The 18,560-nt window shown below is 36.6% G+C and overlaps 1 pseudogene; it reads right to left on the reverse strand.

Moving 5' to 3' along the window:
* LOC145629211 (protein fluG-like) overlaps positions 1-18,560 on the reverse strand; it is a 155,318-nt pseudogene that overhangs the window by 37,198 nt on the left and 99,560 nt on the right.

An 18,560-nucleotide genomic window follows, 5' to 3' on the forward strand; every position in this document is an offset into this window, starting at 1 on the left:
GTAAATGGTGCTTCCATGAGAGATGTACTATGTAAACTAGAGCAATACAACACTTCAACATACTACCACCATTTTCAGCATATAAGGAACATAGGAAATATGTATTTATAATAATCAGAGTAATTGACTTATTAAGTATGAAAATACCCTGTGTGTATTTGGATTGGCAAGTCAAAGTGCAAAGCAACCTCCAAACTACGAATAAAGATATAGTCAATTAACTTCTTATTTGCAATCCGGACAGGCTTCCCAACTGAAAGGTAGAATAGACATAGATGTAAGTATGTATGTTGGTTATGAAAAATATGACATCTCTCAGGCTTCACTCACCCCTTAAAACTTCAGACAGGCCATTTTCAGCATTCTTTTCGCTGATATATGGATCGATTTCTAGACCACCACGATATGCAGCTATACTTTTCAATCCAACCACTGTGGGGCAAATGTGGAAGAAGGTCAGCGAAGCTCATTACAGAAATTGAAAAGGCATATTCATCTTGTCATAATAATCATTCAAGTTACCGTAAAATAAACATAAGGATAATAAATTATAAATGCAAAGGATATGACTTTAGTTTTTCAACAAAAACTTCAGTAAACTTGTTCAGTGTCCATACAGCTCCATCAGGCAAGTCCTATAATATCCCAACACAAAAATATACTTATAAATCAGAGAAATGTTACGTATGCAAGGATTGAGAATATAAACAAGAATGTGAAACCAAAAACTATAAGATTCATGTTTAAAAATGTGTGAAAAAATTGTCATTTTTTCCCATATTTGTACTAAAAATGCTTGGAAATAACATACTAGACAGAGGAAAGTTCAAAAAATATAAACTAATAAAGGGCCAAAATGTTCTTACTTCATCAAAAAAATTTCCTACCAAGTACTCAATTCGTAATATTCTCCCAACAAAAGGCACATAGCTCTTATGCCACTCAATGTCATACTTGTTATCAAAATCAAGACCATCATCAATAAGTAATTCTGCGATCCTTGCAGCTCCAAAACAAGTTGAGCTAACAGAATCTATTCCAGAGTGTTTTCGATACTCTTCAATGTCGTACAAAGATGATTTGCATTTATATAGTTCAGCAATTTCCCTCACCCCCATCTGGAAAAAAAAAATTCATCAACTAGTGTTGTAGCCAAATTATGAAACGATCATTGTTCAATCTAATTCCAATAAAAGATGCAGCAGGACATAACTAGACAACTCAGGAGAAAAAAAAATGCAGCATAACAAGCTAACTTTTTAGTAAATGAAAATGAAACAGAAAGAATTAGTTGCGGTTTGTTTAAATAAAGTTATCATAGGATTGCAGTAATTTTACATGCATCAAGCACTGTTAAGATATGTGAATATGTGAATATATTTCTGTTACTTCCTCCGTTCTTTTTTACTTGACTGTTTAGGCAAATCTCAATAAGGACATCTAAGAATTTGCTAGGTTTGAGGAGTAATAACAATCATTCTACCAATAGCATATAAAACAACTAAGAACGATGATAAATCAATAAGTAATCAATAAGTAAACAATAAATATTCAATTACATAAAGAAGATGAGTTTAGAGATACTATACTGAGTAAGGATAGGCCTCCTTGTTCAGTAGGGATGCAATTCCGTAGAGCAAATTGTTTATATTTAAGTATATGCGAACGTACATGAGTGTTAAAATGCCTAATTCTTCTTATTTATACCTAGGGATCTCTAGGGTTTACAAATATATTCAGAATATATTTCAAATGTATAGGATCTTCTTGATTTATCTTGTTTCCTGCTCTGTAGGTGTATCTTTGGCAAGTATTTCCTTGATTGATACGCTTGATGCAGCTTTCCTTGTTTATTCCAATCAAGCCGTTTTGCGTATTTTTGCTGATTTATTGATCTTGGACTGGTGCCCTAAGTACAATGGGTCGTGTGATAATACGGGCCCAACAATTGCCCCTAATTTTTATTTTCAAGTATTGAAAGTGAAAATTACCTAAAAAAGCTGTTAGAAGGATTTTGAATTTTTAGAAATTATTCCCACAGTTAGCAAAATAGGAAACGTGGTGGTGGTTTTAAAGCAACTTCCTCGATAACTGTACATGGCGGTTTATTTCTTTCTTTGATATTTATTGGGTGTGCAGGCTCTTGTCTAATCACTTCATTGCTTTGCGCCAATTTCAATTTTCATCAGGTATTTTCTCTCTCTTCTCTGTTTCCTCTGTTTCTTTACTTCATTGTTTACTTTTTGTTTTTTGATGGATGATCATGTAAAAGTGGTGTTTGCTGGGGTGGATGAGGGTGTGAAAAAGCCGTCCTTGGTAGCGCAGAACGTCTTCCCTGCTAAGGATGTTTATCCTTCCACCATGACGAAAGAAGAAGTTCAGAACATCGCTGCTGTTGCGCGATTCCCTGATGGGGTTGTGGTGAAAATCCCGTCTTCTAGGGAGAGGGCTGACTGGACTGCCCCTGGTTGGGTGTGCTTCTTTGAGTATCCCTTCGCAATTGGGCATACTTTCCCTTTTTCTTCTCTTGTTCGTCAATTTCTTTCTAGGGTTAGGGTTTCGCCTTGTCAGTTATTGCCCCAAACTTGGAGCGTTTTGAGAATTTTGGATTTGTTGAGTGCAAAATTGGGTATAGAACTTGATGTGCGGGATTTGTGTTATCCTTATACTATTAGGACCAGTGGTAAGGGTCGGGTTGGTCTTCGTTTGAAAGATGGTGTTGGTCCTTTGGTGACTGACTTGGGGAAAGCGTTTGACAAGAAGTGATATCACAAGTTCTTCTTTGTGAGGATTTTTTTATTGACACTGTTGAGGCTGAAGGTATTTTGTTTCCTTATATCCTTGTGTTTTGCTCTCCTTCTTTGTTGATTTGGGCTTATTTGTTTGATGGTTGTAGTGAGTAAATTGAAGCAGCGTCCTCAGTCTCCGTCCCTGATAGACAAGTTGTATGAGTTGAGTGCAGACGAGAGATCTTTCATCAAATTGACGCAGTCAGAGGCGGTTATCCAGATCAAGTCCTTGGACGATTCTGATTCTGAGCAGAAAGTTGCCCCAACTATGTCTCAAGGTATGTTTTTCTCTTTTCTGATGTGCTTGTGATTTTTTGTTGTGTCATTCCCTGTAGATGTATCTTGTTGCAAGTCTGTTTTGCCCTTGTTAATAATTTAGTCGGTTCCCAGTTTGTTTGTCCTTTCTGAGGTGGTTATGTACCTTGCTGAGTGTGTTTGTTATGTTCCTTGCTGTATCCCCTTTAGAATTCTGCCATGCTCCTTGTAGATACTTTGAGGTCACTAAGGTCTCATGACCTTCTTAGCTCGTCCTCTCTCTTAGGTCGCCTTAAACATCGCTCCTCTCCTTAAACTACAAAGTCGTTCCTCTCAAAACGGTTGCTCCAAAGAGCGGTCCTCCTCCACCTCCACCTCGTACTGGCCTTAAGGGGAAGTTGGAGGTGCTTATTGATGTTGATGCTGCTGATTTCTCTTTTGATTCCTTGGCTCCGCATGTTGATACCCTACTGTTTCCGTCCTTCAAGGATCGCCAGTCCTCGCAGACTTTTGCTGACCTTTCTCAAGAGGCTGCTGTGCAGTCTTTCCAGGTATGGTATACTCCGAAAAAAAACAAAAATTTAATAAACATGATTATATCGGGTTGCGCATTTCTTACATGATTCCGTATTCTGCAGAGCCTTCAGTCTTGTTTAGGCGTACTAGGCAAAGTGTCAGAGTTTACTCGGGTGTATGAGGCTAGGAAGAAGGAGCGTGATGCCCTTTCTGACAAGTACAAGGCTGCTACTGATGCTCTGAAGGCTGAACGTGCTAGGCATAGAGAATGCATTACTGAACGTGATGGGCTGAAGAAAACCTTGAAGGAGGCTGTAAACGAGGTTGTTGATGCTGCAGCGTATTACTTTGGGAAGGCTCGTCTTGAAATGATGGGGGAGTTTCAGCAAGGAAAGCATGAGGCCTGGGATTATGATGCTGATAAGGCTGCCTTTGAGATTGCGTTTCCTGCAGGGGCTGCTGCTCCTGGCACATTGTTGCCGAGCTATGCTAATGAGGAAGTGAATTCTCCTCATAACGCCGAGGTTAGGGATGTCCCGGTGAGTACGAAGTATGTTGCTGAGGAAGTGGTCCCTGATGATAACATGGACGAGAATTAGTTTCAATGGTGTTGTGTCACCTTTTAAAAAAATTGTTAACTTTGAAGGATGTTTGTTTTTACTGCCTTAGTTTCAATGGTGCAGTTGGATAATTTTATTTTGTCTTTGTGCTACACTTTTGTAGTTGGATAATTTGTTTGTTTTGTTGCTTTGTAACTAAGTAATTCTTCCTCTTTCGCTATGTTGATCTGTATATATGTTTCGTACTGTATCCTTGTTGTATTAATGTTGTATTACAGTTTTAATATAAATGTAGTGTTGCTTACATGTGTTTTCTTGTTGGTTTGTTCCTTGTAGGGATGACTAACCCTTGCTCTTGTGATGACTTGTTGCGCTCTTGCCTAGTAGTGTAGGTGTTGTTCCTTGCAAAACAGAATAACGTGAGGGGTGGCCGTGGGTTTCCCCAATGACCCTCCGATGCCAAAGTCAGTACTCGTAATGATCATAAATTGAATTGACAAAGTGTGAGTAGAGAGGAGTATTTTTCGTGCTGATTTTGGTTGTTGGAGATTTTTGCGTTTTTCTGTTTTTCTTCTTCTTTTTTTTTGGTTTTTTGTAAAAAGCTAGAGACAAAATTGAAATGGTAATTACGTACCTTCGCTCTTCAGAAATGATATAGCTTTAAGTGCGCTGCATTCCAGCTTCGTTGTACCTCTTTTCCTTCTGCATTTCTGAGTCTGTAGGCTCCATTGCCTACCACCTTAATGATCTCATAAGGTCCTTCCCAGTTGGGTGCTAATTTCCCTGCGTTTACTTCCCTGGTATTTTCGTATACCTTTCTGAGAACTCAATCTCCCAGCTTGAAGACTTTTGTTCTGACATTCTTGTTTAAGGATTTTGCTACTTCTTGCTGATATGCTGCCATTCTCATTTTTGTGTCTTCTCTAAGTTCTTCCACTGTGTCTAGGTTGTGAATTAATTTTGCTTGATTCCTTTCTTCTGTCATTAACTCGTACCTTGTTGTGGGGACCTCGATCTACCTCTATTGGGATCACTGATTCACATCCGTATACCAACGAGAATGGGGTGTGGCCTGTAGCGCCTTTTGGAGTTGTTTTGTCTGCCCATAATATGTTGGGTAGTTCGTCTACCCAATTTTCTTTTGCTCCTTCCAGCCTTTTCTTCATGTTACCTATAAGGACTTTATTGCTTGACTCTGCCTGTCCATTTGCTTGTGGGTACCTAGGTGTAGACGTGACGAGGGAGATGTTCTATTCCTTACGGAACTTTGTAGTCTTATTGCTGATGAACTGGGATCCATTGTCTGTAATGATCTCTACTGGTACCCCGAATCTACTTAGGATGTTTCTTTTTATAAACGATATGACGTGCTTATCCTTGATGTCCTTGTATGCTTCCGCTTCAATCCATTTTGAAAAGTAGTCTGTCATTGCTAGGAAGTATACTCTTTGTCCTGATGATGGAGGTAGTTTCACTATATCCATTCCCCACTTCATGAATGGCCAAGGTGTCAGTGTTGGATGTAGCTCTTCTGATGGCTTGTGTGTCAAGGGTGCGTGTTTCTGGCATGCTAGGCACTTCTTGGCGAATATTGCTGCGTTCTTTCTCATGCTGGGCCAGTAGTACCCATTCTAAGTGCTCTGTTGGCTAAATTCCTTCCTCCAGAATGATTTCCACATTCTCAACTGTGTAAAGACTGTAAGACATGCTGTGCTTCCTTTTCTTCTAGGCATCGTAAGAAGGGGCCTGCTGCGAATTTCTTAAAGAGTACATTGCTGATTAGGCAGTACTTGGAGGCTTTTTGAGCAAGTGCTTCAGTTGCTACTTTCCCTGGTGGTTTCGTCATGCCCAAGAGGTATTCTTTCAGAGGTGTTTTCCAGCTGTTGCCTTCTTTCTCTGTAGGGTTTTCTTGAACTTCATAAATGCTCGCAGTCGATTCTTTTTCTATGGCTGGAGAGAGTACGTGCACTAGGGGGATAGCTCCGAATTCTTCTGGGTTGATGTTTGATCCCAAGTTTGCTAGGGCGTCTGCTTCAGTGCTCAAGTTTCTGGGTACTTGATCTATCTTGAATTCCTTGAACTCCTTAATGGGCTTCTTTGTGATTTCCAGGTAGGCTATCATCCTGGTATCCTTTGCTGCATATTCTCCATTGATTTGATTTACCATGAGTAAGGAGTCTGAAATTACCTCTAGATGTTGTATCTTCATGTCCTTTGCAATTGTTAATCCTATAATTAGCGCTTCGTACTCAACTTCATTATTAGTGGCCTTGAAGTTGCACCTTATTGCCTGTGCTATCTTGTCTCCTTGGGGTGATGTCAGTACTACTCCTAGGCCCACTCCACGTATGTTTGCTGCGCCATCTGTATGGAGTATCCATTTCTGTGTAGCTTTTGGTTCCTGTAATGCCAATACTTCTTTTTGTGCTTCTTCCTCAAGAGTTGGGCTGAAGTGTGCTACAAAGTCTGTCAAGGCTTGTGATTTGATTGCTGTCCTGGGCTCGTACTGTATATCGTACCTGCTTAGATGTAAGGCCCATTTCTCCATCCTTCCTGACATTTCTGGCTTTCTCATGATAACTTTGATGGGGTAGTTGGTGCGTACTCGTATAGAGTGGCTTTCAAAGTATGGGCGTAACTTTACTGAAGCAGTAAATAAGGCTAAAATGATCTTCTCTAATGACGCATACCTCGTTTCCGCACTGAGTTGGGTCTTGCTTACGTAGTAGATTGGGAATTGCTCCTTGTCCTCTTCTCTTGTGAGGACTGCGCTGATCGTCCCTTCAGACTCTGCGAGGTACAACTGGAGTGGCTCTCCTTCTTTAGGCTTAGATAGAATCAACAGGTTGGCCTAATATTCTTTCAGCTTCAGAAATGCTTCTTCGTGCTCCTGCTCCCACTTGAATTGTTTATTCTTCTTCAGTACTTCGTAAAAGGCTCTATTCTTGTCTGAAGATTTCGAAATGAACCTATTCAGTGCCGCAATTTTCCCTGTTAAGCTTTGTACGTCCTTCTTCGACTTTGGTCTCTCTAGGTTTAGGATGGCTTTGACTTGGTCTGGGCTGGCTTCTATTCCTCTTTGCGTAACCATGTATCCTAGGAACTTTCCTGACTGTACTCCAAATGTGCACTTTGTAGGGTTCAACTTCATGCCGTACTACTTCAGGATGGCAAATGCTTCTCTAAGGTCTCTAACGTGATCTTCTGCCTTTTTGGACTTAACTACCATGTCGTCTATGTAGACCTCTATTGTATTCCCTATTTGCTCTTCGAACGTCTTGTTCACCAACCTTTGATATGTTGCTCCTGCGTTCTTCAATCCAAAAGGCATTACCTTGTAGCAGTATATTCCTTGACTAGTAATGAAAGCGGTTTTCTCTTGGTCATCCTTGTGCATGAGGATTTGATTGTAACCACTGTACGCGTCCATGAAGGATAGTAGCTCGTGCCCTGCTGTGACGTCTACCATGGCATCAATATGAGGTAGAGGGAACGGATCCTTTGGGCATGCCTTGTTGATATCTGTGAAGTCTATACAGATTCGCCATTTTCCGTTCTTCTTCCCGACTACTACTACATTAGCGAGCCATTCTGGGTACTTTACTTCTCTGATCTTTCCAGTCTTCAATAGGTTTTGGATTTCCTCATTAATAATCTTGTTCCTTTCTGGCGCAAATTTCCTTCTCTTCTGCTTTACTAGTGTATGTAGTGGATCTACATTCAACTTGTGAGTAATTACCTCTGGAGAGATGCCTTTCATGTCTTCATGGGTCAAAGCGAATGCATCTTTTTCCTCTTCTAAAAATTCATATATTTGTTGTCTGAGTTCTGACTTCAATTCTGATCTTATTCTAACTTTTTGGTCTCGATGTCTGGGGTTCAATTGGACTTCTGTAGCTTCTTGTTCTTCTGCTATGCTCAACTTTTCTTGGCCCAGTTGACCCTCTGATTGCTATGCTGAACTCTTTTCTGCAGATGTTGCTTTCAGTGCGATCTTGTAACATTCCTTAGCTTCCCTAGGATCTCCTCTGATTTCTTTGATACCCTACTTAGTAGGAAACTTAATGACTTGATGGTACGTAGAGGGGATGGCCTTCATCTCGTGTATCCAAGGTTTGCCTAAGATCATATTGTACGAAGACAGAGTGTCAATCACTAGGAATTTGACCTGTAGGTTGATTCCTTTTGCGTATGTGGCCAATGTAATCTCTCCACTTGTCTTCTTGGTTTCCCCACTGAACCCCACTAACATTGTTGACTTGTTGTCGATGTTCTTTTCGTCTATGTTCATATGTTTCAGAGTGTCAAGCATGATGATGTTTGCAGAGCTTCCATTGTCAACTAGGATTCGCTTGATCATGCAGTTTCCAACTGGGAGTGAAATCACTAAGCCGTCATGATGGCCTTCTACTACATCGCTTTCTTCAAACATGATGTGAATATCTATCTTGGATTTCTCCTTCTTGTCAGGTTGATCCTTATTACTCTCCTTTGCATGTCGCTTTGCTGCTGAGTATGTTAAACCACATACTTCTGATCCTCCTGATATGAAACAGATGGTTTTTACAATTGGAGGCAGAGGTGGAGGACCTCCTTGCTTAGATTCTCTTTCTTTCCCTGAAGCTTTAGATCTATATGACAGGAGCTCTTTGAGGTAGCCTTTTTTCAACAGGTATGCAACTTCCTTTCTGAGCGCGACACATTCATCAGTAGTGTGGCCGATATCTGAATGGAAATCACACTATATGGATGGATCTTTCTTTTCTCCATGCCTGTCACTCTTCCTAGGCCATTGCATAGTATCTCCCATCTTATTTAGGGTCCTAATTACTCCTAAAGGATTAACATTGAAGCAATACTCATGTAACTTAGGTAGGAGTTCAGGATCTTCCCTCCAATCAGAAAATTCTTCTTCGACAGCATTGACTGATCCCTCCTCAAAGCGGGAACGCTAATACGGCTTGAATCGATGATCCCTTCTAGGAAAATTGTTGTTCCTTCTTGACTGGCGATCTGATTCGGGAGTCTTTCTTGCATACGCATCTTCCTCAAATCTGACTTGAGTCATAGCTTTGGCTTGCACATCTTCAAAGGTTGTACAGGGATATTTTGTGAACTCCTTGTAGAGTTCACTATGGTCTAGCAGTCCTCTTCTGAATACTTCGATTGTTGTAGGAGCATCACACTTGTGTATCCCAATCTTTTCCCTGTTGAACCTGTTAAGATAATCCCTCAAGGATTCACCATGTCTCTGCACAACACGGTATAGATCTGAAGATTGCTTCTCGATATTTCTGCTGCTAGCAAACTGGATCTTGAATAGGTTCACTGTAATACCCCGTATTTTTATTGTATTTTATAAATTATTTACTTATTTATAAAGTATATTTTGGGGTCACCTTGTTTTAATTATGGGATTTAAATAAATTGAGTTTTTAATTTGATTAATACTCACTCTACCAAATTACATTTATATATATATATAAAAAGCCCAATCATTCTTTTCTCTTTATTTTCTTTATCTTAATTTTCCTTTAATTTTCTTTTCTTTTATTTCTTTTTCTTCTTTCTTTTCTTTCCCCTTCATCCTTCCCGTAAAAACAAGCAGCCCCACCCCCCTGCTGTCCGGCCAGCCTCGTCCCCGGCCAGCCACCTGCTGTCGCCGGCGACCTGCCGGTGGTCGCCCAAACTGCACCGCCGCACCACCTTTCTTCCTCCCTTCTCTCTCCTCTTGTTTTAATTATTGTTCTAATAATTTATAATTTGGGTTTTTGATTTTAATTGTTTAAATATGATTAGTATGTTTTATAATTATGTTTTGATAATTAAAGATTGTAAATTTTAGAGTGTGAAGTGTTTTAATTTCAGATTTTATAAAGCATTGAAAGTTAGGGTTTTTATTATTAAAGTATTGATTTTTAGGGCTCTAACTTGCAATTAATTTGGGGGTTTTATATACCCATTGATTGGAAGTATTAATCAAGCTTAAAGATTGAATCTTTATGGAGTTTTGATGAGTTTTTAATTAAACTATAATGCTGGAATTTTTGCCCAAAGTACTACTTTTGATGGTTTTATGAAAAGGGTTTAATTACCCAATAAAGAAGAGTTTAATTAGGGGTTTTTAAATAAATTTTCAGATTATTTTAAGTAGTCTAAAGTGAGTTTAAGTTGCTGGAAATTGTGTATACAAGGGTAATTAATTTAGTATTATTGTCCCTTTATGTAGGAGACTTGATTCGGGAATTGTTGTAGTGTTTTTGGCCACTTTAAGGGCTTTATTGAGGTACGTTCGCGTACTTAGCATAGTTATGTTGATGAAGTAGCATGCTAAATGTGTTTGATTAATTAAAAATAGTATCATGCTAGGTTTGGAATGGAAATTTGTGATTTGGATGTTATTAGTGATTGAATTGAGAAGGATGATTTACTTGTGATGAGTTATTGAATGGAAATTTATAGTTTGGAATATTATTTATGAACAACATGTTTATTTATGGCTTGATAGAGAGCATGTTTAATCAAACTAATTGTTTAATTATGTTTGGAATATTGAAAAGGAATTTTATTATGGTTCATATAATTTTTATTGATGCTTTAAGCATGAGGAATGAGCTATATAAGTGTCTATGTACACGAGGAATAAATTGTATGTTGGTGCCTTTGTGCACTTAAGGTGTTTTTAACACCGAGGGATAGGATTTTTGGCGCCTTATGCGTTTAAGGTGTCTTTGACACTGAGGTAGAATTAAAAAGGGTTCAACATTAAATATTATGTGGTCACTAAATATTAAAGAATTAAATTGGTATGTTTGTTGATTGAATAATTATTGATGATTGAATAGTTATGCTTTGAGAGTCATCACCAAGTCTAATAATATGTAAATAACGTAAAGTGAAAGAGATTACGCACCAAAACTATTGGAACGTATATACCTTGAGTATGAACATATGGGGGGAGTTATGTGACTTTATATTTGATCATAACTTCTAACGGAGTACAGGACCTGTATATTCCTTTTTATTATTATTATGCGCTGGAATTCCGCCACCTATGTGTGGCACATGTTTGTCGCTGGCACGGTTAGCTCCCGTGTCAGTTAACCTCAATTTATTGGGGGAGGTATAGTTGTAAACCCGTTCGATGCGTAATCAACGCTAAATGAATTATTTAGTGTCTAGTTAAAGTGTCTTGTTGATTGTTGTGTGTGCTTGTAAACAGGTTCATTGAGGTAAGTGTGTGTTGATAGGTGAAAGCATGTTAGTGTGTTTAATTACGCTTATGTACTCAGCTTTGCTGATTGTGTGTGTTTGTGTGTTTGGCCATGTCTTTATCTTGGCCCTATGATGACCCATTTTTAATGGAGAGTAGTGGGGACAAGTGGAGATAACCTTTTCAGGTGTTGAAGCATATTCATGACGGGGTGAGTGAAGAGCGAATCATGCTAGTTTCTATTAGTTGTGATGCGGTTTATTGCTTTCAATTATTATATTATGTTACGCTTATGAGACTAACGCAAAGGTTTTCGTAATTTAATTGGTTTTGATAAGGGCCTTCAATGGTTCCAAGTTGTAGGTTGATTTTATTTGACTTTGTTTGACTTTGGTTTTAACTTTACTTTCGTTTGGTTGACTTTTAAGTTGACTCGTTTTGAATGGTTTTGATTTAAGTCTTCCGCTGTGTGTCTTTGATAATTGCCTTAACCGTTCTCACGGTGGCGGTAATGTCTTAGATATTCCTAAATCGTATTTTAAAGAGTAAAATAGGTATTTTTAAAGGAAAGGAATTTCTAGGGTGTTACAAAGTGGTATCTGGGAGCTTTGGTTGAGATTTTTATTACCACTAAAGCCAAAAACGTGTTTTACAGTGTTTTATTTTAAAACTTGGCCAAGTGCTTATTTATTAAAGTAGTTTTAAAAGCGAGTTATTTTATTTTATTTTGATTTTAAGAGGACCAAAATATTTATTTATTTTTTTTACGAGGTCCAAAATTTTAGTTTGGACATCCGAATTTTTTTTTAGTATGCCCGAATTATTTTTTTTGTGATGGCCGAATATTTTGGCCCTTTTTCGAAACTTATTTTCAAATTTTATTTTGAAAAGAGGAGTCAAAAATATTTTTAGTTTGTGCTTTTTGCAGGAAAGCAAGGATTGAGGTAAGAAATATGTGTTAAAAGCTTTTATTAGCATGTTGGTGAGCTTGGGTAGGAGAAGAAAGGGCATATAGGCTAGAATTTAATTTCTTCCCTATGTGCATATTTTTATATGAGGTGTTCAAGCATGTTGTATGACTAAATGTTTATTGATGAAAGCATGCAATATGTGAAATATTATATGTGAGCTATCAAGATTGTATGATTGAACACCGTACTTAATCTTCTGCAATAACTGTATTATATTGTTGTGGGAAGGGTTTTCTTTTGGTAGTCAAGCTCGTTTTCTTGTAGGATCCCTAAACCCATACCTTGTGAGTTTCCATGATGAGAATTTTGAGGAATGTTTAGGATTGTTTGCATATTATTGGAAGATATCTTGGGATACACATCATCACATGGGTGTGAGTATTGTGTTTTGGGATAGCATGTTATTATACCTTGTCTAGTTATTAGAATGAGTTTTTGAGTTTTGTGCACTTGTGTATCAAGACACAAAGATATGATACTTAATTAAGAGATTAATACTATTGATTAAAGAGCTTGTAATTGGGAGAAATTGTGATTCTATACCCATTTGAGGAATATGTTGTGTCTTTGAACACGAGGTTGAGCATGAACCGAAATTGAACAAGAGCCCAAGAAAGGTGAGCACAGGAATTGATTAGAGATTAGTGATGATGGAAGTTATTATATGAGCTGAGAGATACTCAATCCGAAGCAATTGGAGTTTGACATTGTAAGCTTAGTGACTTATCATTTCTTATGATTAAAGTTATTTAGTTTGGGATGGAGAATTGAGTATGTATATATTAATATATGATGGGAGTCTTGAGAAATCATGATTTTGTTGGAATATTGAGGATTTTTGTTTTGTCGAACCTTGAGAACATTGTCACAAATTCAACCTTGAGAATATTGACACATATCATCTAAAAGTTATGAGTATTTACTCATTAACCTTGGGATATGAAAATAATTATCTTACATTAAGGAGTCATAGCAAAGCTATCATTTTGAAGAGAGTTCTTGAACTTATTCACATACTCTTTTAGAGTTGTTCAAGGACCTAATGATTTCTATTGTTTTCCAAGAGCTACTCATTTCTCTCTCTCCTTTTGGGTAGCAGCCATGGGGATATTTATATTTTTGATTGCTTGTTTAATTATATGAACTATGGTTGTTTATCAATCATAATTTTATGCATTTGAATTATTGGATATGAGGACAAAAATATGTTACCTTAAACCTGAATTCGAATTAAATAATAATTGTTCCTTGATTGAGTTTATTGGTTGATGTTTTGATTAGAACAAGAGAAAGCTAGGTGTTTCAACCTAACCTATATAGCATCCAGTTTTATCATCAAGAAAGTATGATGACAAGAAACAACTCCAGTAATAGAAATGATTTGAACAAGGTAGTATGGCAAACTTGATAGATTGCCAAGGATGATATAACCACCAATAATCCTGTATTGGATGAAGGTGTAACTAAATAGTGTTAAAGAGTGAAAACCATCTAAACACCAAAGGGAGATCAATTCCCAAAGTTTTGAGGGTTGAGTTAAAGAGCTATGCAAGTTGTTTAAAGGCAAAATGTGTCTTGAGAATTTGAGAGGGAATGAAAGTTTGTATGATAAGTACTGGAAAGAGTTGATTTTACCATGTCAATGGGAACGAACAAGTTGTGAATACACCCAATCTTATCCGAGGGACACTTGAGATAGCAAACTCGAAATAAGTTTTACCGAACTTTCATGCAGATGGAAGGAACATTTAGTGAAGTTTGGGTGGAAATGAAAAGATTGTTTGCTTTGGAGTAGCACTCCAAGCTGTTAAGATCTCGAAGTTTTCAAGGGAGTAGTATTGCTTAGAAGCCCAAGGAACAAGTTAAAGGAGGGTGATCTTTATATTAGTTCCAATGATAATTGTCAACATATAATGTTTTTAGGAGTTTGACTGAATTGTATAAAGAGTGAACAATTCATATATTCGCTAAAAAAAAAAAAAAAAAAAAAAAAAAAGTGAGACTAAGGATGAGGATAAGGGATCAAACCAGAAAGAAGGTGGGTGAAAGATCAACAAGATGACTAAAGGAGTTTTAAAAAGATATTTTAGGAATAAGAAGAAGCAGGAAGGTGGCTTAAGTAATTCTTGGAGGTTAAGAATGTTAAAACCATGAAGAAATAATATACTTAAAGGTATTGAAATTATTGAACTATGAATATGAAAATGTCATAAAGGAGAAGAATTTATGACAAGATTTATGAATTTGATTGGAATGTGTTGATATGATTTAGGTAAGGATTGGTTATAAATTAATTGAAGTTGAGATTATTTATGAGTCATGAGATTTATTCAAGGGATGCTAGAAGAAAAATTACGGGTTGATTAAATGAAATTTGTAAGCAAGAGTAATGTAAGCAAAGAAATATAAGGGTTGAGGGAACTTTGGAAATAATATAAGGACGTGTTTGTGTGTGAATAAAGGATTAATGTTGCATTGTTTAAAGGAGTTAAAGAATACTGTGGTAAGTCATTGAAAGAAAGTTACATCGCCTTGGGGAGCGCATGAATTTGTTAAGTGAAGGGATGAAAATTTGTATTTGTAAAGTGGCTTAGGAAGATTGATCAAGGTAACAATGAAGGATAATTTATCTTTTTATTAAAAGAGACAATTTGTTTGATCAAATGAAAGGAATAAATATAATATTGAGGTTAGACTTGAATATAGGAACTAGTATTAAGTAAGAACCTTCGAAAGAGGACATTTCGAATATTGACATTTATGACAAGATTTGGTCGGTTTGAGTTTCATTTATTTTTCCTTTTGAATTAACGGAGCACCTATGTTTTATATGGACCTAAAGGAATAATGTGTTTTATCGAAGATATTTTGGTAAATTCTAAGAATGGGAAGGAAAGGACGATGTGAACACTTGTGATAAAGTTATCAATACAGAGATAGAAGCAAATGCACACATGGTTTTTCCTAAGAGTGAGTTATGATTAAGAAAGGACCATCTTGGGAGACCTTGTGATAAAGTATAGAGGTAATTGATGATGTAACATGGATAGAAGCGGTGAATTATGGACAATAAATTAGTTGTCATTTGAGGTCTTTAAGTTGGATAATAGGGGTGAAAAAGGTCTATGATGGATTTTCAAGGATAATAGACAAGTGAATGTATTAATGGAGAGTAATAGAAAGTTTATAGGGAATATAAATGTGAAATAAATTTTGTATGGAAACATGATTATTTGAATGACGTTTAAAGTTTGAGATAGACTCTCACATACAAGGATTTAAATATGTAGCAAAGAAATGATTGGAGTTGATAAAGGAATAGGAGTAAGACATACATATCATTGGAGGTAATGTGGTGGATTGATACAAAGTAAATAGGAAAGAAGGAAATTAACCCTCTCAAAAGTGTTGGAAGATAAAGTAAAAATGTTGGGATAACTAGAGTTTGAGACCAACGATATTCGAGGAAATGCAGGAAAGTCAAGAAGAGAATGTGAATTTGGATTGAATTCGTAGGAGGATGTGCTATTTTATTGGTCATGGAAATAAGTTTAAATATATATTTAAGGGTAAGAAGTTGAAGTGAAATATAATGGGAGGAAGGTGAAATACACCTAGGAAAGGACATGTTGTAAAAAGGATTCGACAAAGGCGTATTGATGATTAAGAGTGATTGTTTCCTTTGAATTGTGGTGGATAGATTGTCTAAATCCACAATGTGTAAAACTGATGAAGGAGACTTGGAGAAAGGAGCAACTTGCTAAGGCTTACAACAAATTTGTTGTGAGATTACATAGAGTTCCTAAGGATATCATTTTAGATTGAGATTCCTAGTTTCTTTCAAGATCCTAGGAGGTATACAGGAGAACTTTGGTGATACACGGAGGATGATTACTACAACCACCAAATAATAATGGACAAACAAAAGGAATATTTACGTTGGAAGTCATTAGAGAGCATGAAGCATTGGAGAGAAAACAAATGAAAGATAACCATGCAAGGCCGCATTGGCATGGCAACATTTCGAGGTTGGTGTAGAAAGAACTATGAAAGTTCACTATGTCGGGGAACATTAGTGAGAAGATCGTCTTAGGACTTCAAACGAGTAAAGTTATGGAGAAGCAAGAAAAGTATCCATGAACAAATTTAAGTGGTGCAAGTTAAACAGGGGACAAAAGACAAGTGTTATTGAAAGTGTAACCCATAAAACAAAGTTAAAGTATGGAAAGAATAAAGAGAATGAGCCAAGGTATATAGAAATATATGAATTTGCATAGAATTGGTAAAGTGGAGAATAACTTGGCATATTATTGGACCTTGGTAAGGTATAAGATATTCTTCATAAGTCATTGACTAAAGGTAGGACTTGCAAAGGAAACCATTGAATGAAACCAATTTGATCAAAAGAAAGCTAGACAAAAATCAAGGTTTTGAATAGCAAAGTGCTTCATACTTTTACTAGAGGATTGGTAAAAGATAGTATAGATGGTATTGATTATTTTTGGTATAATGAGTATGGAATCGATGAGACTTTTGGTACTTGCAACAAGGAATGAATATAGAGAAGTATTATGATTTTACCAAGGATGGAAAGAGAAAGAGAACAACATAACTCTAAAGCTGAATTAAGTGGAGTTACGGGGGCGTAACTCGTTTTCTTTAAGGGGGGTAGAGTGCGATAGAATTGCGCACTTTTCCCTTAATTTTGGCATTTTAAGTGCTTTTTCGGTCAGTTTTACACTGATTTTGTTATTTAGTTTGTTTGTCTTACACACAAGGATGTGTAAATTTCTTTCCAAAGTTGAATATTACACTAACAGTAGTGTGAGTTCGTTAGATAGCCTAATAGTTTACACATTATTTTGTGTAAGTTGTTAATAAAGTTGTTATCTTACACAGTAGTTTGCGTGTGAATGAATAGATGAGGTAGAAAGGAAGTATCACAAAAGTACAGCAACTAAAAATATTAAGAAAAGTTTTCGAGATTTTAAGTATTTATGTGCCTTTAAACGAGATTTTAAGTATTTCCTACCAAGTACTCAATTCGTAATATTCTCCCAACAAAAGGCACATAGCTCTTATGCCACTCAATGTCATACTTGTTATCAAAATCAAGACCATCATCAATAAGTAATTCTGCGATCCTTGCAGCTCCAAAACAAGTTGAGCTAACAGAATCTATTCCAGAGTGTTTTCGATACTCTTCAATGTCGTACAAAGATGATTTGCATTTATATAGTTCAGCAATTTCCCTCACCCCCATCTGGAAAAAAAAATTCATCAACTAGTGTTGTAGCCAAATTATGAAACGATCATTGTTCAATCTAATTCCAATAAAAGATGCAGCAGGACATAACTAGACAACTCAGGAGAAAAAAAAAATGCAGCATAACAAGCTAACTTTTTAGTAAATGAAAATGAAACAGAAAGAATTAGTTGCGGTTTGTTTAAATAAAGTTATCATAGGATTGCAGTAATTTTACATGCATCAAGCACTGTTAAGATATGTGAATATGTGAATATATTTCTGTTACTTCCTCCGTTCTTTTTTACTTGACTGTTTAGGCAAATCTCAATAAGGACATCTAAGAATTTGCTAGGTTTGAGGAGTAATAACAATCATTCTACCAATAGCATATAAAACAACTAAGAACGATGATAAATCAATAAGTAATCAATAAGTAAACAATAAATATTCAATTACATAAAGAAGATGACTTTAGAGATACTATACTGAGTAAGGATAGGCCTCCTTGTTCAGTAGGGATGCAATTCCGTAGAGCAAATTGTTTATATTTAAGTATATGCGAATGTACATGAGTGTTAAAATGCCTAATTCTTCTTATTTATACCTAGGGATCTCTAGGGTTTACAAATATATTCAGAATATATTTCAAATGTATAGGATCTTCTTGATTTATCTTGTTTCCTGCTCTGTAGGTGTATCTTTGGCAAGTATTTCCTTGATTGATACGCTTGATGCAGCTTTCCTTGTTTATTCCAATCAAGCCGTTTTGCGTATTTTTGCTGATTTATTGATCTTGGACTGGTGCCCTAAGTACAATGGGTCGTGTGATAATACGGGCCCAACAATTGCCCCTAATTTTTATTTTCAAGTATTGAAAGTGAAAATTACCTAAAAAAGCTGTTAGAAGGATTTTGAATTTTTAGAAATTATTCCCACAGTTAGCAAAATAGGAAACGTGGTGGTGGTTTTAAAGCAACTTCCTCGATAACTGTACATGGCGGTTTATTT

This window comes from Chenopodium album, chromosome 1, assembly GCF_948465745.1.
Source record: "Chenopodium album chromosome 1, dcCheAlbu1.1, whole genome shotgun sequence".
Lineage (NCBI taxonomy): Eukaryota > Viridiplantae > Streptophyta > Magnoliopsida > Caryophyllales > Amaranthaceae > Chenopodium > Chenopodium album.